The sequence below is a fragment of the Polypterus senegalus genome, chromosome 1 (assembly GCF_016835505.1).
Source record: "Polypterus senegalus isolate Bchr_013 chromosome 1, ASM1683550v1, whole genome shotgun sequence".
NCBI lineage: Eukaryota > Metazoa > Chordata > Cladistia > Polypteriformes > Polypteridae > Polypterus > Polypterus senegalus.
Genome location: NC_053154.1, coordinates 130,663,864 through 130,688,108, shown reverse-complemented (window position 1 = coordinate 130,688,108; position 24,245 = coordinate 130,663,864). Strand labels below are relative to the sequence as shown.

General features: G+C 39.5%; 1 long non-coding RNA gene across 1 annotated transcript in view; it reads left to right on the top strand.

Annotated features, from left to right (window-relative positions):
* Window positions 1–5,569: 5,569 nt before the first annotated feature.
* Window positions 5,570–24,245, top strand: part of LOC120532186 — a 33,164-nt gene continuing 14,488 nt past the window's right edge. Inside the window, exons 1-2 of the long non-coding RNA XR_005634245.1 lie at window positions 5,570–7,300; window positions 22,858–23,060. This is a non-coding gene — a long non-coding RNA (uncharacterized LOC120532186). The remainder of the gene's footprint in view (window positions 7,301–22,857; window positions 23,061–24,245) is intronic.

Here is a 24,245-nt window from a genome sequence, read left to right as displayed (position 1 = left end):
CCCTTGAGCAAGACCCTTAACCTGCAATTGCTCCGTTCTGGGTATGACGTTAATATGCATCCAGCCCTGCATGTAGGCCTTCCAACCTGCAGGGAAAAACATGGAGGTTGGTGGCAGAATTGGCACTCCAGCCACCATAAAAAAACTCACACTGGTTCCATTCCATCTGAACTAGTGTGGTGCTGTGGTGTCACCAACTGCATGGCAGCATTTGGGTCCTAATCTGGGATCCTGAGTTGGTTTGTCATGTGGTGGGTGGAGCAATGGGCTGTATCAGCTCGTGCTCCTAACCTCTCATGGCCTTGTATTAAAGGGACTCCATTCCCAGCCTTTTTTTAAAGGACTCCATGGCTAGGAGTCCTTGTGACTTCTTGCCAGCCCACCATAGTCTCTCCACTATGCTAATGTGTAAGATTTACTCTAAGAGTTTGCCATCCCCAGGATCCTTCTGCATTGTCACAATGGCAGTGTCAGTGTGTGTCTCCTGTCTCAGGAGGAGTAATCAAGGAGATTACCTTTTGTCATGTGCCATCTTTCCCATGACCAGTCCTTGTCAGCCTGGCACCTATTCATCCTCTCAAAGTATATCCAGCATATGGTTTGTGTATTTGTTTAAAATGTGTATACAATTAGAACATTAGGTTTGAAATGCAAATACAAAGTGTAAACATTTTTGAAAAGATTAATGCATTTTCTGTTTAAACTACTTAAAAGTAAGGCAAATGTTTGCAGACCAAACAGATCAAACCTGCTTTTCAATCTGTAAAAATGCCTTCACTGTTCAGAGAATGTACCTGGCCTGCAGCTGAGGCCGTATCTAAAACATCTACCTTTTTGATTTTGTAAAAAATTGCAAATTGCAATGCAGTCAAATTCATTATTTGTAAAGGAAGCTGAACCTTTACTGCTAGGCATTTCTCAGATGTAAATAAAGAATGTGAAGAAACTTTCTCATGTCCTACATATAGTTGGATTGAGCTTAACTGGGACTGGTAACTTTGTTGTTGAGTATGACTTTAGTAGCAGGTAGTACAATCATTATTATTATAACAATAAATAAAACTTTGTTTTCAGTTCATGTTCACATTAGAATAAGGCTTTCAAAATTAGTTCATCGCCCTTTGCTAACTAACTTTTATGATCGGGTTGGGTGATAGGGAACATCCCTGAACCTAAACTACCACCAAGTACACTTAAGTGGGTTAAACAGAAGTTGCAACTAAAAAGGACACACATAAACAAAAGAAAAGCTGCCTATCTTACCCACTTCCTACCTCAGTACCACACCAAACCCTCCTCTTTCTTACCTCCTGTTCCTCTTTCTTTGAATGTCTGGTCTCTGTTGCTCCTGTTAGATGAGTCTTTACCTTGTCTCACTTCGGGGTGCCATCCTCCCTTGGCTTCTGCTCCATAGATGGCTCTAAATACCTCCCAGGGTCACCTTGCCCTTGGATTGCTTCCTGGGTCAGGTGCGCCCCTATTTTTTCAACAGGGACACCTGGCTAGAGCTCCTCTTAGTGGCCCTCCAAGCTTTCTTTGTGTCTGGCACGGGCTGGGCTTCACCTCAATCATTTGTCATGGGTCCTCCTGTCTGTGTCTATTGCAATGCAGCATTTATTGTGTAGCACTCATGTGATGTTTGGGCAGGGGAAATCAATTTAGGGAGCTCAGATGATGCTCAATGTTGTAGTTATGTATCATGTCATTTAGAGCTCCCTTCAGTTTGCTCATTTTTTTCCCATTGTTAGTTGTTTCTTACAATTTGTCTTCTGTCTTTGGATTTCCAGACTTAGTGTTTTGGTTCTTGATTTCTATTTTTGACCTTTTGTCTGTTTGATCTGCCTAATTAATATGTCTTCAGGCTTCTGCATGACCACCAGGCTTTTTTTCCTTTACATGTTACCTGCTTAAATAAAACTTTCAGAGTTTTAGCATGGACGGCATGGTGGAATAGTGGGTAGCGCTGCTGCCTCACAGAAAGGAGACCTGGGTTTGCCTCCCGGGTCCTCCCTGCGTGGAGTTTGCATGTTCTCCCCATGTCTGCGTGAGTTTCCTCCCACAGTCCAAAGACATGCAGGTTAGGTGCATTGGCGATTCTAAATTGTCCTTGGTGTGTGTGTGTGTGTGCGTGCCCTGTGGTGGGCTGGCGCCCTGCCCGGGGTTTGTTTCCCGCCTTGCGCCCTGTGTTGGCTGGGATTGGCTCCAGCAGACCCCCATGACCCTATAGTTAGGATATAATGGGTTGGATAATGGATGGATGGATAGATTTTTAGCATGATACATTTTCTTTCTATAGCTCATCCGAATGTGCATAAATACCTGTTTTTAGCTGTGCTTAACAAAGCAACCTGTCATGCAGCAGTCCCATGGCCTGCTCTTGCTTACGGAACACCTCAGTGGGCACATTGAACTAAACTGCACCTGATAGTTTTGTTGCCTTTTTAATAGAAGGGCTTGCCTTCCTGCTCAATACTACAGTGACTGCCATCTAGTGGCCTGGGTGAACATAGTATAGCTATCTTCCTATAGTCCTTCTAGGGTACTCCACATAATCACAAGATGTACAGCCCCTGGTGATGTTCATGACATTGCACTGACAAAGTGCCTTGTGTTGGCACTGCCCATTCATATATTACCAGGGCTTTGTATACTTCTGTCCAATAACATTTCAATTTACCTGCAATTCTAGCATTCTGTTACATCCCCAATTGCGCACTTTTAAATATGGGGTATTTGTAAATGCAAAAGGTAGATCCCCCTTCCATGTACATGCATTGCAGGTGGTCTTCCTTTCATACTACATCTTCCAGTTGTGTCTGCCACATGTTTTGCACATACTGGGTTCTGTTTGTTTGGTCTACAATGAATGGTCTGTGCATGTAGATGTGGACTAGTTTGTGTGGATACAAAAATTTGGAGGTGTTAGTTTTCCAGATTCAGTAACTATATATTTTATTTTTATATGGCACTGAATCACAGTGGATTTAAACTGAGTGAGAAGACTCTTTAATGTCAAAGTGAAAACAGATCTCTGCATAGTGACTAATTACAAATATAAGACACAAAATAATTGACTGCTTAAGTATTCAACCACTTCAAGTCAGTTTAGAGTAGATGCACCTTTGGCAACCATTACAGTCTTGAACCTCGGCGCACAGGTCTCAATATCAGCTTTGCACATTGTGACATTGCAATTGTGCCCCATTCTTCTTCGCAGAATCGCTCAGGTTCTGTCAGGTTGCATGAGAATCATAAGTGAACAGTCTTTTTCAACCTCAGCCACAAAATCTCAGTTGGATTCACATCTGAACTCTGACTCGTCACTCCAGGTCAACATTGCTGATTTTAAGCCATTCCTGTGTAATTTAACCTTTATGGCTGAGGTCATTGTCAAGCTGGACAACCAAATCTTCTCCCAAGGCTCAGGTTTCTTGCAGACTATATCAGGGTGTTTCCTCCATGATTCCTCCCCCTGTTTTGCTGCATTCATTTTACCCTCCATCCTCACAAGCCTTCCAGGGTGTACTGCAGAGAAGTAAGCATACAACATGACGCTGCCACCATCGGCACCGTCATACTTCACATTGGGAAAAGGTGTGTTTTTGATAATAACCAGTGTTTGATTTGCACCAAACATAATGTTAAGTCTGATGGAGAAAAATTCTATTTTGGTCGCACCATACTATGAAACCTTGTTCCAGCTAATTTTAGAGACTCAGAGTCTCATTGATCTTCTTCTTGCATAGCACTTGGTTTTTGTGGTTGGCCTGCTCTAAGCAGATTTACAAAGTAGCTGTGCTAGACTCTTTCCATTTCTTAATTGTTGATGTAACAGAACTAGAAGAGATATCAATGACGAGGCATGTAAGGGGTCCTTAGCAGTGTACTTAATAGCTTTTAAGTAAAAACAGTGTAACGGGTTCTGTGAGTGAGGGCACAGCTGAGGAGCTGGGCTGCTGCACAGTGTTTGGTATGGAGGTGCTCTGATTGTTTAATTGGTGAACTGTCTCACATTGGCACTCCACAGATTGTAATAATGGTGCCACACAGGCAGGAGGATAAAACAGTGCCTGAGCAGGATAGAGGGAGGCCAACAAAGAGCAAAGGAAAAAAAGAGATCAGAGGTTAAGAAGGAAGGAAGGAAGGAAACAGAAAGAGAAAGAAGAGAATGGCAGGATTGGCACAATAGTGTAAAGGCAAGTGGTGGGGAAGTGGCCCCAAGGGGAGCGAGCAGACAACACTCACAGGACAAGGACGCTCCTACTCACGAATTCTCAGCAGGAAGCAACCAAAGGGTTCTGAGGATCATCTAGCACATGTCTGTGAGTGGTCTAGTGATGATGGAGCCGGGTTTGAGGCGTCCTAGCCATGACTGGCTGAGGTGGCTAAGGTGCAAGTTGATTTGAGGGATGACTGTACTTGTCAGTGGGCATCTCTGCTGACTGAGCAGACGCTGTCTGGTGACTGGCAGAGTTGTGATTTTGACGGGGACACTAATGCTCAGTGTTGGTTTTAAAGAAGAAGTTCCTGACCATGTTTTAGCCTTCTGTTTGGATTTATTTATTCTGGATTACTTATTTATATATTATAACTGTTAACCCTCACCAGACAATGCTTTTATTATTGGAATTATTTATTTACTTATTTATTAAGAAGACTGCTTTGTTTGTTGAACACTGTGCGAATAAAAGCACACTGCATATTTGCACCAACTTACATCCCTGGTTTACATCTACCAATGTCTCGGGTTCAAGGGAGTATACCAGCTGTGGCTAGCCTGGGCATCACAATATTCAGTGACTTGGATGTTTTCTTGTCTCCATGTCCTGACTAGTGCTTTTCACTCACCCCGTGTAACATTTGCAATTTCCATTGAATGCCCTCTTTCCACCTAACAACAAGTTGGTTCCTCATTTATCCTGAATGGCTGAGGATTAACTCAAAGTGCAGATAGTATGGCATAAAGATGCAAGCCAATAGTAGTGGGCTATAGTTGTTACAGATTAGTCAGTGGTAGACCTCTGTTTGTTCCATTGCTTCCAACAAATGCTCAACAGGATTGAGATCTGATGACTCGGGACTCTCTATCTACTCTATAGATATAAAATCCTAAGCCTAAAAGTGCAACGGTGATGTTTTTATGTCACGTGTTTTGTCACGCTTTAAATTAGGCTTATTTTAAAACCTACATATATATGTTTGGTATCATTTTTTTTTAGAATTTATCAAACTTTAATGTGATTCTTATTCCATTTTTAAATTATAAACTAAAAAATATCAAGAACTAACATCTCACGAGACAGGACTTTGTGCCAAAAGATTTAACCACACCTGGGGCTGGAAATAAGACACAAAGAGTAGGACAGCTGCTGTGCAGGCTTTTAAATGTTTGAAGCGCCATGCGAGATGCAGATCCAGCAAGCCAGCAGCTGATCGAGCAAAGAGGGGGTAACAAAAAACTATTTGTTTCCCATTGTATCAAGAGGGGGTTTTGGAGGAGCGACTGCATCTCCTTGGGGTACGTTCAGCCCCCCCTTCACAACACGAGAGGCAGAGATGCGAATTGGCTGGCGAGCAAAGCGAGTGGGGGGAACTCCCTAGTATTAATAATAATTTATATTCACTTTTCTGCTGCCTTCTTGTTTCATGAAGCATTGTGATTTTAGGATGATAAACTACAATTGACAAATGGGTACACTAATTCAATGAGGTTATGCACCAGGTTGGCTTTGACTTTCACATATCCTGTGTTATTCAGACGTTGCTGTTCTCCTGTTAAGAGAAGTTTCACAGTTGGTGCCTTTGGCCATGTGCTTCTTTTACAGCTGTCATACCCCATTTGTAACAGGGTACAACCAGTTGTGTGTTCTGGTATTATTTTTATATCCAGATGTTATTTTGCAGAAATAGTGTCATCCTTGTGTGCAACTCTCGGCAAGAGCCTATTTCTAACTATAATACTGCTGTCGGCTAGTTGTTTTTGGAAGGTGGCCTGTTCCTGATAAAGCCATGGTGCTGATGTTGTGCTTGAAGCATATAGTAAGGTGGTTATTCCTGATGCTGGCATGTCTGGCATCCACCCCTTCAAAATCACTTCCATCTTTTCCCATTCTCCTTCAACACTTTGAAAACAAACAGTCCATCAATAGCTCACTTAAATAGCATTGTCTTGATATTTGATGTTGATATGAGGGATTGGCAGATCTGCTTAATAAAGTAGGCATGCCGTGTACATGGCATACCCCAGTATCACAGTGTATACATAACGGTGTAAGTCTTTATAGATAAGCAATAGGGATTGTGTAAGTTGTCTCTGATTATGAGGGAAGGTCAGGTATTTGGTGAAAGCTAATAGTAACAAACCACCATTGAAGTGTGTACCTCAGCTGTATTCAGAAATAAATGCCTGTCTGCTTGATATGTGCAACTGTGTTTTAAGCTTTTCAGAAAAGACTTCAACAAATACATTTTGATGCAGATGCTGCCCCTTTACATAAAACATTAAAACCTCTTCCATATGACTTGTGGTTTTATTTTTAATAGGTGATTTATTTTTAGGTTCATTATTACCTGCCTGTCTGCTATAAATAGCACTGTCTGGACATGCACTGCTGTATCAGACTGAGCGGTCAATCAAATGAAAAAAGAACCTAATTACTTTCCACACAATGTATAATAATAATGCTGATAACTGTATTTAAAGGTTTTTGAGTATTTTGGTTTTCCATGTTACACCAATTGGTCAATCTTATTATGCTAATTAGTTCTTCTTAATTGGTCCTGAATGACTGAGGGTGGGTCTTGAGATGGACAAGCTTATTTTGCACTGGCACCGACCCCTCTTAACAAAGAATTAGATGAGAGAGGGTGGTCTCAGACTGGCTACAGTTGTCACTAGGACAGGTCATGACCACTAGTTATAATGCAACATGCGTATCTAATATTACACAAGGTACATAACAGATACTGTACAACCTTAAACGCCTACAACAAACCGTTCATGTTATGTCAGGCTGCACGGCCCTTGTTGCGAGTGGACTTTCAACTTTGTTTTTAAAATTTTGATGTTTTTGTTTGCTCTGTTAAAAATATTGTGAAATGTGGGCTATAATAAATATGTACAACAATTTGGAGCGGTATTTATCTTGAAAAAAATCTAAAAGTAATACTGTAATTACTTTATTACCAGTGTAATACTTTTTGCTTTTCTTTTTCTGCTTCAGTCACCTAGAGGAGAAACAGATGCGTCGTATGCTAATGCAAGAAAGCTAAGAATGACATTCCTTTGAGCTTACCTATGGTATGTACTTTCAGTAATTGTCTGGCAGATCTGCTTGCAGTCAGGAATAGATCACAGTAAAATGCCTTCTTTCAGAGGGAGTGGGGGAATGTTGAGCAAAGGCCTGTGAATCAGTTGTTAAACAAATCATCCATCCTTCCTCCAGGCTGCATGCTAAATACCCTGTACTTAAAACAATTTATGTCTGTGGCTACTACCCATCTTCTTTTTAAAGTCTCCAGCATTTCTGCCTTGAATAAAAGGTCACCACCCTCAGCATGAAAATAAAATCTCTTTTGTACTCGATTTGATCTTTCCAGCTCAGACATCTATTACAGAAGTATTTAATGAGTAGTTTTTAAACAACTGCAAATACATTTCTTGGTTATCGCCTTTTTTGTTTTATAGTCAACAATATACTTTGTGTGCAGAATATTAAATGGGTTATGCTTTTCTTTCTCTGTATTTGGTGTTTTATAGCAGGTGGGGATACAACTATTCATAATCATTTTAAAATAAATGGAAATGAGGAATCAGATTGATATAGCTTTGTAACATGTATACTTTCCTAGTTACATTTTTACTATTGTTTTGTATTTTACTAATTCTCTATTTAAGGTGTCTTACAACATTACATTCACTTTTCCATTTAAAGTGCAGGCTTCAGAAATGACTTGCACATGGCCACACAGGGAGTCGGAGGTAAGGCTAGAACTAGCCTTGCTTATACTTTAAAGTCCAGTATCCTAGACACTAAGCCACAGTGCTTTTTTTGGGGAGTAGCAGAAACAAATATTAATCGTTGGATTGTCTCATTATTCTTGTGTGCATAATCTGATAGTTCTCCCTGTGTTCTCATGGATTTGCTCCAGGAGAGCATTTTTTCCCACAGTCCAGACACATGCAGTCAGTTTGACGGACTGCACTAAATTCATCTGCTCAGCATGAGAGTGCATTTATGTGTGTGATCCATTCAGGGTGATTTTTCTGCTTTAGGCCTGTTGCTGCTGGAGTGGGCCCCTGGTATGCTATAACACTGAATAGGACTCTGTGGGCATGGAAAATTGATGAATGCATGTGAATTGTAGATAAATGAGGGGATGAATTAGCAAATATTTAAAGACACAAGCACAACAAAACAGACAGATAGATAGATAGATAGATAGATAAAGAAAAGTGCTATATACCAGATACTGTAGATAGATAGATAGATAGATAGATAGATAGATAGATAGATAGATAGATAGATAGATAGATAGATAGATAGATAGATAGATAGATAGATAGATAAAAAAAAGTGCTTTATACCAGATGCTCTAAATATATAAATATAGATTTGTCAAGCAGACATGGTAATTGTTTCCTAACCGGGCTTCTCCATGTTTTCTATTTTGGCTCATTTATTCAGCCATTTAAACAGATCTGCAGTGTTTTCCAGGACTCAATGTAACAAACTCTGGATTGACATCTGTCGTTTTTTCCATTGATGCACTTCTGTAGCCACCATTATGTCTCACAGGTCTTAGATATTCTGGCTCATTTCTGATGAAGCCCTACCATCTTTTCTCCACTGTGAAGCATAGTGCAATTATTGGAATTTTCACCCTAGTCATGTTTGGACATTCTGTACAGTTTTAATCCATCCATTATAATTCAATACTAGTATACCACATCCTACAGACAAGCAAACCATACTAGCCTAAATGAGTGTGGGCTTGGCTGCAAGTGTACCTTCTAATAAATTGGTTCAGGGCTAACTCCTGTCTTGGGCACTATGCTGCAAGGTGAGAGTAGGCCCCCCATAAACATGTAATGGAAATACAGGTAAAGAAAATGGAATGTAACACACAAACACCTTGGTAGTGACCAAAAAAATGGAAACAGCAATATAAGTTCAGTTAATTGGGCAGTGATCCTATCTTGTGAAGGCTGCGTTCCTGCCTTGATTCCAAAGCCATTAAAATAAGCTCCCTAAACAGTGGTTCAGGGTGAATATACACTGTACACACAACTTACTCTCTTTTGTGATAATTGCCTATAAACTGTAGTTCAAAGAAGGCAAATCAAAATCCTGTGGAATGTAATGCAAAGCTGTATGCTCTCATTTGAATAAAGGCTGATCTGTAATTATCTGTTTCTTACCAGTGTCCACTAGAAGCATACAGGGCCACATGGTTGATGGGTTAGCCAGTTTTAAAGCTGTAAGCTTTTCATTTTGGACAGCCAGACCTCACACAGTCACATGATGCCATCAGAGAGACCCTCCACTGTGTAAAATGCTTTCACAAAACTCTCTTTCTTCAAATGGCGTCTTCCTCCTTTGTTCATTTGAATTCAGCTTCCATTTAAATACTGAACATTTTTGTGGTTTAACAGAGTAGAGCGCTTTTTACCAGACAGATGTGTCTGACCTGAGCTCAGTATAGCTGTTTGGTTTTCACAATTTTTTACAATTTCTCTGAAAGGTCAAAGAAGAATGAATTCAGGAAGTACTGCAAATGAGAAATACGTTGTGAAGAATGCCAGAGTCACTTTGGTTTGCAGTGAGCTAGCAAAAGGAGGAGGAAATGAGTTAAAAGCTGTAGTACACAGGGCAAATGTCTAGCAGGCAATGAATACATTTTCAGAACTTAGTTTCACTCTTTTCCGACAACAGAAAATGTGAAAATGAGATCAAGGCCAGATGATAGTGACCAGTAATGTGCTCAACAGCAGAAGACAGTTGTTCACTAAGCTTATAAATGGGAGCAGAAAAGAATGTTGACTCATTATTATGGAATGCGGCATCATATAACATCATATGAGACATGGGCGCCAAGAAAGGAATAAAGGTTAAGACGTTTAGAGTTTGGATGTGGAAGAAATCAAATGAAGATGACTGAAGTCGTCTTGGAGACAGTAGGCAAAATGTGAAGACTAAGTGGGCAGGACTCCCTGGAAGACAAGAATGAAAAGTGATCAAACCAGATGAAGCCAATATCTGAAAAAGGATCAATCTCATGTGGTGACATCAACAGGATTCTTTGAATCAAACTTTGACAAGAATAACTTGACTGATGATTGACAGTTATTTTTTGGAGCACCTTTGTGTGGTTTAAATTTATTGTCATATCTGTGTGTGAGGAATGGTGGCTCTGAGGCTAAGGATCTGTGCCAGTTCGAATCCTGTAAACGTAAGAAGTTAGTCTTCTCAGTTGCTTCGTCCTGGCTATGATGTTAATCTGCATCCAGCCCTGCAAGCAGGTCCTCCAATTTACAGGGAAAACATGGGGATTGGTGGTTGGATTGGCACCCCAGCCACTGTAAACAAACCTCACACTGCTCCGGTATGGTGCTGTGGTGTCACCCGCTGCACTTTGGTTCCAATCCAGGTAGTTCATCTTGCAGTAGGTGTGGCAATGCTGCGTCTGTCCTGTGTAGTACAATGAAATTCTCCTCAGAAAGACCGACAATAGTATGAACACCAACAAAGAAATATGCACAAATGAAAGTAGATACAAAAAAAAATATATATATATATCAGTGGTCAAGTTATAATGTTCCCTGCATCACCCATGGGGCGACCGGCACTTTGCGTGTAGCAGCAGTCAGCTTGTAGTTGTTTCTGTGGCGTTGCGAATCTGCGGTTGCCTCAGCGACAGACAAGCAACCATCAACAGATATGTTAGTCACGCTTCTGCGTGTCGTCCCCCTGGAGATGGTCTCAAAAGAGTTCAGAAGTCTCACAATATATATATATACAGAATATAAATATATCTATATATATAGATGATATATATATATAGATATGTATACAGTTAGGTCCATAAATATTTGGACAGAGACAACTTTTTTCTAATTTTGGTTCTGTACATTACCACAATGAATTTTAAATGAAACAACTCAGATGCAGTTGAAGTGCAGACTTTCAGCTTTAATTCATTGAGTTGAACAAAATGATTGCATAAAAATGTGAGGCAACTAAAGCATTTTTTAACACAATCCCTTCATTTCAGGGGCTCAAAAGTAATTGGACAATTGACTCAAAGGCTATTTCATGGGCAGGTGTGGGCAAGTCCGTCGTTATGTCATTATCAATTAAGCAGATAAAAGGCCTGGAGTTGATTTGAGGTGTGGTGCTTGCATGTGGAAGATTTTGCTGTGAACAGAGAACATGCAGTCAAAGGAGCTCTCCATGCAGGTGAAAGAAGCCATCCTTAAGCTGCGAAAACAGAACAAAAAATCTGAGAAATTGCTACAGTATTATGAGTGGCAAAATCTACAGTTTGGTACATCCTGAGAAAGAAAGCAAGCACTGGTAAACTCAGCAACGCAAAAAGACCTGGACGTCCATGGAAGACAACAGTGGTGGATGATCGCAGAATCATTTCCATGGTGAAGAGAAACCCCTTCACAACAGCCAACCAAGTGAACAACACTCTCCAGAGGGTAGGCGTATCGATATCCAAGTCTACCATAAAGAGAAGACTGCATGAAAGTAAATACAGAGGGTGCACTGCTAGAAGCAAGCTACTCATAAGCCTCAAGAATAGAAAGGCTAGATTGGACTTTGCTAAAGAACATCTAAAAAAGCCAGCACAGTTCTGGAAAAACATTCTTTGGACAGATGAAACCAAAATCAACCTCTACCAGAATGATGGCAAGAAAAAAGTATGGAGAAGGCGTAGAACAGCTCATTATCCAAAGCATACCACATCATCTGTAAAACACGGTGGAGGCAGTGTGATGGCTTGGCGTGCATGGCTGCCAGTGGCACTGGGACACTAGTGTTTATTGATGATGTGACACAGGACAGAAGCAGCCGAATGAATTCTGAGGTGTTCTGAGACATACTGTCTGCTCAAATCCAGCTAAATGCAGTCAAATTGATTGGGCGGCGTTTCATGATACAGATGGACAATGATCCAAAACATACAGCCGAAGCAACCCAGGAGTTTATTAAAGCAAAGAAGTGGAAAATTCTTGAATGGCCAAGTCAGTCACCTGTTCTTAACCCAATTGAGTATGCATTTCACTTGTTGAAGACTAAACTTCGGACAGAAAGGCCCACAAACAAACAGCAACTGAAAGCCGCTGCAGTAAAAGGCCTGGCAGAGCATTAAAAAGGAGGAAACCCAGCATCTGGTGATGTCCATGAGTTCAAGACTTCAGGCTGTCATTGCCAGCAAAGGGTTTTCAACCAAGTATTAGAAATGAACATTTTATTTCCAGTTATTTAATTTGTCCAATTACTTTTGTGCCCCTGAAATGAAGGGACTGTGTTAAAAAAATGCTTTAGTTGCCTCACATTTTTATGCAATCTTTTTGTTCAACCCACTGAATTAAAGCTGAAAGTCTGCACTTCAACTGCATCTCAGTTGTTTCATTTAAAATTCATTGTGGTAATGTACAGAACCAAAATTAGAAAAAAGTTGTCTCTGTCCAAATATTTATGGACCTAACTGTATTTAAACAGAAACAAAGATAAAAGTTTGTGGCACCAAATGGTGATCCCCGTATATTGTTGTACACAAAAACCAGGTAAATTGCAAAAAAAAATATGTCTTTAAAGACGGGAGTCTACAACCAAACTGGGGAGCAAAAGAGGTGGTATTGGTTATAAATTAAATGAGCTGGAACCGAACCTGGAAGTGGTGTCATGCGACGTCAGCCTGTGATTCTCCAGATCTGCAGATGAAAGGAGAGGAGAGACGTTAGGAGGCAACCCCATGCTGCGACTTTGGGTAATATTGCAAGTTGACAAAGTAGTCTCCCAGGCACACATGTGTGACAGTATATATACAATGGACATTCAAAAAGTTTATGCACTTTTTAACTCTATTTATTAAAAATTTCCAAAACAAATGACATCACTTTTCTACATAGTCACCTTCCTTTGCGATGCAATTTTTCCAGTGTCATTTTTTTATGCCCTCTTTTTAATACTATCAGCAAAAAATGTTTTTGTTTGAGCACGTAGCCACTGATGCACCGCTGCTTTCACAGCATTCCTTGTGGTCAAGGCTGTAGCTGGATGTCCGAAGCACTCTGCATCCGTCACACTAGTATGGGCCATTTTCAAACATTTCAATCCACTAATAGACAACTCTACGAGAGAGAACTTTATCCCCATACTGAGTACACATGCAGAGATGAATTTGTGCTCCCGGCATACCTTCTGCCCACAAAAAAATGTATGACAGAATGCTGTTCCTCTTTGGTGCATCTTTGGTGCAATTTATAAGTTACACAGCCATCTTCAGCACAGGATGACTAAACTGCAAAGGCAGCCAGTTTGCCAGACAGAACTAGTCACATGACATTCTCTGACACAACCAATTACTACTCCTCCACATACATACAAAAATAAACTATATATAAATAAATAAATACTTGCAAATATATTTTGTATATATACAATAATATATACAGTACATGTATAGTATATACTGTGCTGTATATACATACACAGTGTTTTTTAAGTTACAGTATTTCTTACAATATTCTTTTATTACGATTGATTCAATAATTTTACGACTTGCACATAGAAGCTGCCTCTTAATCTACTCGTGTAAGTACCAATGGTCCTGTACCATTTACCAGATAGAAGGAGGACGAAAAGCAGCTGTGTATAATGGCTGAGGTCTTTAATTGTCCTGTTTTCCTTTCTAACACAGTGAGTAATGAATGTCCTGAATACCAGGCAGCTGGATGCCAGTAATGTTCTGTACCGCCTTCACTACCCTCTGCAGTGCTTCTTGTTCTTGACAGGTGTCGTATTAGGATATGATGCAAACAGTGAGGATGGACTCCACTGTGTACCAGTAGAAGTGAATGAAAACAGGTAATAGAAAAACGGTGCCCTCAGATGTCTGAGGGAGTGAAGCAGATGGTGATCTTTTATGACAAGATCCGAAATGTGTTGTGTCCACTTTAATTCACCAGTGATGGCTGCTCCAAGAAATTTAAAGCTAATCACCCTTTCAGATCATGCCCTTTATTAGGTGTTCTGCCTTGTTCTTCCTGAAGTCTCTAACTAACTCCTTGGTTTTGTTGACATTAAGGGCAAGATTGTGGTCTGGGCCCCACGTAGTTGAGTTAACAGGTAAACCTCTTCTCTGTAAGGTGTCTCATCATTATTGATGATAAAGCCTATGATGGTGGTGACATTATCATATTTAGTGATGGAGCTGGAGCTGTATACAACCACACAGTCATAGGTGAACAAGGAGTACAGAAGGTTCAGCACAGTACCCTGTGGTATGCTTGTGTCGAGGGTCAGCATGGACCATCATCCCAGGTTGCTTTACAAGTGCTGGAGCTTAGTACAATTATCAGCCTGTGGAGTACAGATATTTTCTAGGGCACAGAGCTGGGTGGGTTTGAATTTCTCAATCTTATACTTCAAAGTTCAAATCCTTATTCCTTACACCATACTTTATGTAATCCGATTTGTTACAACTGAATAGTGGAAAAACAATTCAGGTGCATCATTCACTATTTTGTGATCACCTAGTAACAACATTGCAATGAATTTAATTTACAACCTGAGTTTCTTTCATTTTTTATATTGGTCATTAGATAGATACACCAGATATGATAGATAGATAGATAGATAGATAGATAGATAGATAGATAGATAGATAGATAGATAGATAGATAGATAGATAGATAGATACTTTATTAATCCCAAGGGGAAATTCACATTATTTACATTATTTTTCAAAGCAATGACTAGCCATTACATTTATCCAGGAAATCAATACTATACTGAATCAAGAGACAGAAATCCAAATGGATTATTATGCAAGGATCAAAAAGATGAAGTGAACTTTCATAAACAGGATAAATGAAAATTAAAACTGAAAAACTAGAAAATGCGACAACCACAAATTGTTTATATTAATTTAATATCTCTTTTAGGGAATTTGAAGATTTTGAGTATTTACAGATCTAGCAAGCTAGTGTCAGGGTCTGAGGATGAGAGCAGCAATTTGCATCTTTTCAGTTTCCAAGTGCTTATAATGCAGTCCTGACATTAGCCATACATGTTCACCCATATCTGCCATCATTTCATTCCTGGCAAGGACTGAACTAAACTCTGGCATTATATTTATAATGACAACCAGGGAGTGGTGGTTTGTTGCGTGTTGATTAGACATGTAAATAGAAATTTCACTGTACTCTGTACATGTGAAAATCGTACTACAACTACTTATACTATTACTACTACTACTACTAGTCATTGTTCACAAAGATCAAACAACTGCTAAGACTAATTAAATCCCTTAATTGTTAAATTCAAAAGTCATTAAATCATTTGCTACTTTACAAAGTGAGTCATGTGCACCTGTGTTGCCACAATGGGATAGCACACCTTGATGCCGATGCAGCACTGACAGTAAATCACATCAAAAATGATGCAAGAAAAAAGAATATAATAAAAAATAATAATCCCAAGAATAAAAAGGGGAAAATATTCATGAGACTCCAAAACTTAAACAGCTTCACATCCTGACGGATGCAGCCTGGCTTAGGTTTGTTTATACAGCATTCATTCATTCTCCGTATTTCCATAGAGTTGAAGAAGAGAAGCTTGTGAAAAGCACCTCTGTTGTGTTATTGTTATAATGTGCCAGGATGTTAAAACCCAGATTGAGGCAAGCCTCTAAAATATAGCTTCAGGCTCCAGATGAGGCCTGTGACTCAAAATAAACTTTTCCCCTAAGTTCAAGAAACAGGATTACAGCATGCACAGGGCCAAGAGAAAAACAGGGAAGGCTGTTATATTCAAAAATCTGAATAGGAAATAGGGTAGCCGCTAAACCACTAACCTAATGACAAAAACAAAGTTACTGGTAATTTATATTTTGTGTAAAGAATTATTTGTCAAAATATTAATAACAAGAACAAAAATTAACAGGTAAATAGAAGGTATGCTTGAAAGGCAAACCAAAACAAAAAGTCCAAGAATCAAATACCAAACAAAAAGTCACCAGAAAGCAAGAAAAAAAGTCACAGTAATGCAGCCACTGCAGCCACTACAGTCCTCCAGCACCGACATTGCTCTCTATTGGTCTAGCTAACAGAGTTCACCAGGTGACTTCTTGGCACTGTTGGGGAAGAAAGAGAAGACAGTGTTAGTGGCAGTGCCCCTTCTCGCCCACTTACATACCTGTGAGGGAGTCCTCTGAGGCACATGCGTGACAAATACAATTTCGAGTTTCCTGCACCATTTGGCAACAGATGCTGGAGTTGTCATTCTTCTTCCTATCATGTAATCAGCTTCTACAATTTGCTTCAAGCTCAGCAGCCATGTCACCTTCTAGACCAGGGGTCCCCAACTCCAGTCCTGGAGAGCCCAAGTGGCTGCAGGTTTTCATTCTAACACTTTTCTTAATAAGTGACCTGTTTTTGCTGCTAATTAACTTCTTTAGAATTAATTTTATTTGAATTGCTCTTGAAGACTCAGACCCCTTAATTGTTTCTTTTTTTTTAATTAGCCCCCAAACAAAAATAAGATACAAAAATGAACCAAAACATGACCAGTGAAACATGACCAACATTGTAGATCATACAATTTCAGACAATTAGGAAATGTGAAGGTCTCAGGAATGCTGATCTTCTCAGGTCCCCAAAGCATTTTTACACTGCTCATAGAAAAGAGAAAATGAACAGTTTCAGAAATCTATGTTATTGCACAATGAGAGACAGCAACAAGCCATGAAATTAAAGAACGAGTTTAATTAACAACAAGAATCAGAGCCTAATTAAGCAACTGATTGGAGCGAGATTGGTTGGAATTTGAGGCCCTGACTTAGTTGGTCTTCTGTTAACTCACTCACTTCACATTTCATTTCTGTTTGGTTGCCGTTTAAGGAAAGAAATGAAGCAATTCAGAGGAACGGTGAAGAAATTCACTGAAACAAGCAATTCAATTAAAATGAATTCAAAAGAAGTTAATTAGCAACAAAATCAGTGCACTAAATTAAGAAAAGGGTTAGAATGAAAACCTGCAGTCAATGGTGCCCTCCAGGACTGGAGTTGGGGACCCCTGGTCTAGAAGGTGACATGGCTGCTGAGCTTGAAGCAAATTGTAGAAGCTGATTACATGATAGGAAGAAGAATGACAACTCCAGCATCTGCTGCCAAATGGGGCTGAAAAATCGATGTTGTATTTGTCACGCATGTGCCTCAGAGGACTCCCTCACAGGTATGTAAGAGGGCGAGAAGGGGCACTGCCACTACCACTGTCTTCTCTTTCTTCCCCAACAGTGCCGAGAAGTCACCTGGTGAACTCAATTAGCTCCTCCCCCTCTGGACCCCCCAACATAAAACCCCAGCATCCCAGAAGAAGGCCTCACTTTTGGCCTGAGTAAACCTCAGGACAGAGATCTGCTAAAGCCAGACCACTAAAATCTATTTTGATGCCCTGTTGAATGGATAAGTGCCATCACACACTATTTACGTTTTTTCTTTATTTCTTTCTTGTCTTGAGATGAATAGAAGAAACAACCCTGTTGGTGCACCAAAAATTTTGTGGCTGTCCAGACTGTCATTCTGACATGTGGCCACATAATGTAGCATAATATTACTATTACTATACTGTGTTCATAAAAGTTACTTAGAAACACTTTGAAATCATATCAGTTTTTTTTTTATTGTCCAGTGCTTTCTGATTCACCAGCATGAGAAAACAACCACATATGATATACTGTTTAACTTGTCTTGATATCTAGTTATGCAGTGTGAAAGGCGCTATATAGCGCCCGACCCGGCACAGACCACGCAGAGGCAATGTGTACAAAAACACACAGGTTTTATTTTCTTCAGCCGTGGGCACACGCCTTCCCCGTGTCCCACAGGCCCAACACAGTCCCAAACACAGTCCCAAAACACAACCTCACAAATCTCCACCACTCCTCCCAGGCAAGCTTCGTCTCCTTCTTCCTCCCAACTCTGGCTCGCCGAGTGGTGGTGGCTGGGCCCTTTTATAGCCCACCCGGAAGCATTCCAGGTGATTAACCACCTGGTCCCGATTGCACCTCCGGGTGGGGCTGAAAGCTCGTCCAGCCGGGCTGTGGGAAGCAGGCAGCTCCCCCTAGCGGCCACGCCGGGCCCCAACCAAGCTGTGGAGGACTCCATCTCCCATGGAGCCCTGCGGGTGGTTGGGGAGTCACCGACGGCCAGGGAGGCTGCCACCAAGCGTCCCGGGGGAGGTATTGGACTTCCCATGGCGGCTCCCCCGGAACATAAGCAGCAGAGGCGTCCCTACCGGGCATGGGACCCGGCTGTCCTTCACAGCAGATATAAACCTTTTTGGGGGTTCATCCTATCTTTGACCCTCTACACTCAAAACAAAAACTAATTTGTAAAACATTTTTGCACCATATTTTGTGCTGGAAATTACACTTATGATAAAGAGTAAACCAATAAGGTGTCCTCAGCAAAAATGATCAGAAGGACTTGAAGTTGAGTATGCCACATAAACCAACCCAAAGGGTTCACCCTCTAATGGGATTTATGTTTCTCCTTTTCACAAAACATAGAAAAAAAAATCAGGATTGGTAATATAAGCATCTGGAGTGTTTCTTTATACTAGTTAGAGGTTGCTGATCATGAATATTATATGATAAGTTTGATATTTGATTCTTTACTGGTGGTCCTAACCACTCCCAGAAGTAAGCATGTGGGGTATTATCTGAGACTATTCAAGGTTTAATGATTGTAAATGTGATGTTATCTTTGATTTTTGGGATCTAGCCCTCTGTGAACCTCTATGAGAGGGTGAAAAATGACAAATTTGTACTACAATTGAGAGTATTTAGACTTTAAACATTAAAAATTTAGTCCACATTTTAATATTTCAAATATCTAACACAACTCTTTTTGTTTATTATGTTCTTTTACCTCATGAAGTAAATTGTTATATTTTTTGAGAATAATTAGGATGGCTTACTCAAATTCAGACTTTTTCTATATGACGTAATAATATTTCATAAGAAGGTTATTTATAAGAGTTAAAAACTTACAAAACGTGTAGACCACAGTGACAAACTGAATACTGATTGATCTTCACTGCTGCCTAAACGTTTCTAGCTAATACTTATGAAATATCAGTGTCACCAATGTCATTCTTCTTCTGTGAATATCAGCCCCTAAACATGACAATTAGGTAATCTCACATTTTATAATAATTGTCTTGAAGGAATGGATATTTTTCAAGTAATAATATTCCTTCACTGTTTTTAGATGCTGAAAATAGTAACACTCATATAACCAGGCCAAACAATATGCAAAAAGTCCCTCATCCATTCCTGTATTTTCTGATCTCATATTTTCTTTCCATTATGAGGTTACATGGAGTGAGCTCCAGTCCTGGCCATATCAGCCCTTTCTGGGACACACACATATATACTCACTCAATTTATTGTAAACTAACTCATTAATATAACCAGATTGTCTCTCTAGGATGTGGAAAAGTACTTAGAGAAGAAGAGAACATGGAAGTTCTACCCAGACAGTGATCAGGTTTAGGATTGGATTTGGGTCTCCAGAGCTGTGAGGCAGCAATATGTGCTGTAGTGCTGTCCTACTGTCCTGACTGAAAAGCTTTCATATACTAATCATAATGGAAAAGATTAATAGAGTACGTTTTCACGTTTTGACCAGGCAAGGGTAATCAATCTAGAAATAAGTTGACTTTGCATAATTAAAAATGTCTCACTTGTCACATATTTTGTACAGTAAATACAACAATTCATATTTTTGCTTTTAGCTTTTATTAGCAAATCTCCAGCAAAGGGGATATCTGGGAGGAAATCAGTGAAATGCAAGTGGTGGAACAATGTCTGCCTTTGGAAAGTAACAACTTGGAAGGCGCTCAAAAATTATCCTTAAGTTCCACTTTATGCACATGAGCAGGAGTTAACTTGGAAGAGATCCTCCCGGGCTCCCTCAGTAATCATGGTCTGTTTCTTTTTCCGAGACATTCTTGGCAATACTGTCAATGAAATAATGTTTCATGCTGCCAGCTTTATCTTTTCTAATGATAAAGCTAAGCTTTGTAGAACTGGGCATGAAAGTGAGAGATGGCTTGTCTTCATGGTCAGACCAGATAAGATCAGCAAATATAAGAGGAAATAACCGACTGCAATTGTTTCATGACTCTTGAAATAGAAACGTGGCTAAAGAGCATATCATGTGCCGTAGCCAAATGTTGCTGTTGCAGCACAATAAAGCAAATTTTTCTAATGTAAAGTTCTGCCGTTAGACTTATTACTATGTATTATTTTTTCTTGAGTTAAAATATACAGATTTTATGTAGGTATGATCATACAAACAATTTTCAATTCAAGTTGTTCTTCAGAACTGGAGACAGTTCCAGATACTGCCCTTTGGATTAATTGTCAGGTGGTCAACATGAAATAGGCAGATGAACTTTCAACCATTGCTCAGGACCCAAAGCAGTTTCATTCCATTGCGTATGACTAAATGTTTTAATGTACTGCAGTTTTATTGATTGTCCGGGATATGGCTTCATTCACAAGGTTGAAGGTTTAATTATTGTCCAGCACTAGATAAAATTTTTGGTCACATCAGCGTTAAATATACCACGTAATGTGGGGCACATTGTGGTTATTGTACTATCCAGATTTTGTAATTACAAAGAACAGGGTGTTCATTAATTCAAGTCTTCCATGTATATAGCTACATCCTGCTTAATGTGCAGTAGTTCATGGTCTCAAGGATATAGCCCATCCCAGCAGCACTGGGTGAAAAGCAAGAATTGACTAGACAAGGTCCATTGCAGGGTACAATGACACACATACTCAATTAAACTAAATAGAATGGGTTGAGATATGAGAGACAGACCTACAATATGTGAGAACCTACAAACTCCAGAGTCAGTGCCTGAGCAAGGATTCAAACCCAGAGTCTGGAACTGAAAGCCTGACTCGCCTTTAATTTAAGCATGCTCTCTTCCATGACAATTTCAAGGCCTATCCATTCCTTTTCTGAAGCCATCTTTTCTATTTCAGCATTGCAGTGGGGCAGCAGGATTGGGAATAAGTCAGGAACTAACCCTAGACAGGACACTCTGACAGATCTGCCAATTATCTTTATTCACATGTCTTACAGAGGTGAAGGAACCAGAGTAAAGAGCTATTTGAATGCAGGAACAACACATAAACTCCTCAGAGACTGTCTGAGTTAGAAATTCATCTTTATTCTTAGAGCTGTAAGGTAGCGGAGCTAAAAATTGAGTTAAAATAGCTCCCTGATTTCAAAGTGTTTCAGAAACGAATACTACAGGGTGATATCTAGACATACTATAGAAGTCTAATACTCCAGCATTTAAACATTACTCAATGTTGAACTACTTTCAGACAAAACCATGACAGTGTACTTAATAAAAGAAGACCTATGAAAATGTAAAAATAACAAGTAACTAATCAATCACTCTTTTTGTTTACAGTCATATCTATAATTGTGCAAAACAGTTTAGCTGTATAATTTAAGAACAGATGAGTTAAGGTGCGTACACAGAGTTGACAGCGAGTCCGTCTGACATATCTAGTTCAGTCTCACCATGGAGAAAAACCATGCAGAGCACGTATATGGCATATGTCCATTAGGGTAGCTGCATTGGGAAGTATCATATTCCAGTCACTCCGGACACTTATGAGGCTCAGCATATGTGTTAGTCAAAGCCAATTATATTTCTTTGAGCGTGCCATTAATGTACTGCTTCAGTAAAAGAGCTCTGCAGTGGCCGGATCTATTAGTATAAAGGAGACAATGGAATTGCTAGTAACTGAGCCCAGTATCAGATTATCAAGTGATTTCACCTCCATGAACTTTAGTAATTGGGGAATATGCAGATACAGGATTAAAGACCAGCAGGCCACGGTTAGACGATTTGTGCTTGCTTTTTCACAAGGACTGTATGGCTCACAGGTTTGTTTTTTGTTGATTTCAATCAGCTTTAAGGTTTGTTTTCTTCACACTGGTTGGCAGTGGGTCTTAGCTTAGTTTATGCCATCTTATTTCATTTTAATATTGTACTGTGGATTTTTGTCATAACAATTCCAGTTGGAATTTGGCTTTCATGCAATTCATACAAATAAATAATAATACAAATATGCAAAATGAGGATACCAACTGAAAGACTGGTGTAACTGTATTACCATCTACATTACTAATTCTATATTGTAACTGTCTATGTATTTATTATATACCAATGTTAGAGCTCCATAATGGCTAGTCCAGCCACCACACAGCAGTACAGTCTTGGGTTGAAGTCCCCTGAGCCCTGTCCGTGTTTGCTGAATTGTTCACCAGATACTCTCCCCACACCTCATTGTGCAGGTTAAAGTGTGGCTGAATGAATGAATGTGCTTTGTGGTAGACTGACACCCTATTTGGTTCTGGTTTCTGCCTTGTACCCAAAACTGCCAGAACAAGCTCCATTCTCCCTGTGACCATGTATTGAAATCATTTGATTCTCAGAAAATGGATGAATTTGGCATGGTGTTTTCTGTTTTATTGTAACCATCTCATCCAGTTTATTCATCTTACTACTTATTCCATTCTAGAAACCAACAGCATAAGGTATGAAGCAGGAGTCAACCCTGGAGAAGACACCTTTCATATCAATTTTGAGACCCCAGTCAGCCTAACCTGCACATATTTGGTAAATGGCAGGAAGCCACACACCCTGAAGGTAACCCACGTGGACATCTCTACAACAGGCAAACTTCCCACAGGCAGGGCTTGAGTTTTGATTTGATGGTTTGAGGTAAGAGTACCAACAATTCTATCACAGTATTGCCCATGAGAGTATTACAATATTGATAGATGTAAGCTGGTCCAATGGGGAAGATGTTATATTATGATGAAGAATATAATGAGAATCTTAACAGTTACAGTTAACACCAGGGCACACCTTCACAAGCAAACATCCAAAGTGGTCAACCTCTCTCTGAGTAAACACTCCACAGCCCTTTTTTGTTGCCTGAACAAATTTCTTAAATTGTGACTCTCCCATTATTCTGTTACATTTCTCTTTGTTTGATAGTAAAAGCACTATATAATGTTGATAGTGAAATACGCTATGTATATAACACATACAGTAGACATAATGATAGATAGGCACTGAATATAATAGAAAGGCATATAAATAGAAAATAGATGCTAAAAACGATTTTATAATTCTCTAAACAGAGTTACTTGCTGGATTTGGAAACAAAATTTGTCAGTAGAGAGGTATTACTTAACATGGCATAAGTAAAAAGGATTTGTGCAATTTTAATATAAGAGCTATTTAAAAGGAAAAAATTAATGTAATTTGGTCTACTTTGATTCTTACAGCAGAAGACGATGAAAAAAGTAGAACACAGTTAATTGTCAGTCTTTATTGTACAACATGCGCTCTCCACTTTATTCCTGTGGAAATTTTGGAAAAGAAAGCAATGCAAGACAACCTCTACAGGAAGACATGTTACAGTATCTGAGCTGACAAATGTCTGTCTTCTTTACTGTTTTAAGGAATTCTGAATCTGAATATTTATTTGGTCCATAGTCCTAATATTAAATATACAGTAAACATACACATACAGAAAGGCACTATATAACATAGACAGTTAATGAAAGGCATAAGTTAAATAGATAAACAGAGACCCTACATATTAACACAATGATAGAGAGACATAATAAAAGGCGCTATACATTCTAGATAGATAGATAGATAGAGACCCAGCAAATTGATAGAGAGACAGATAATAAAAGGCGCTATACAATATAGACAGATTGATAGATACACACCAGCAGAGAAAGTCTGGAAGTAAGCTGTTTGCTAATTTTCCAGAATTATTTACTCTTTCCTGCATGTACTTGCCTAAAGTTTGGGTTTCTTTTCATGCTGATGCAGCTTCCATCCTTGTTTGATTAAAGTGAATAATCCAGGAGATTCTGAATGAAGTTT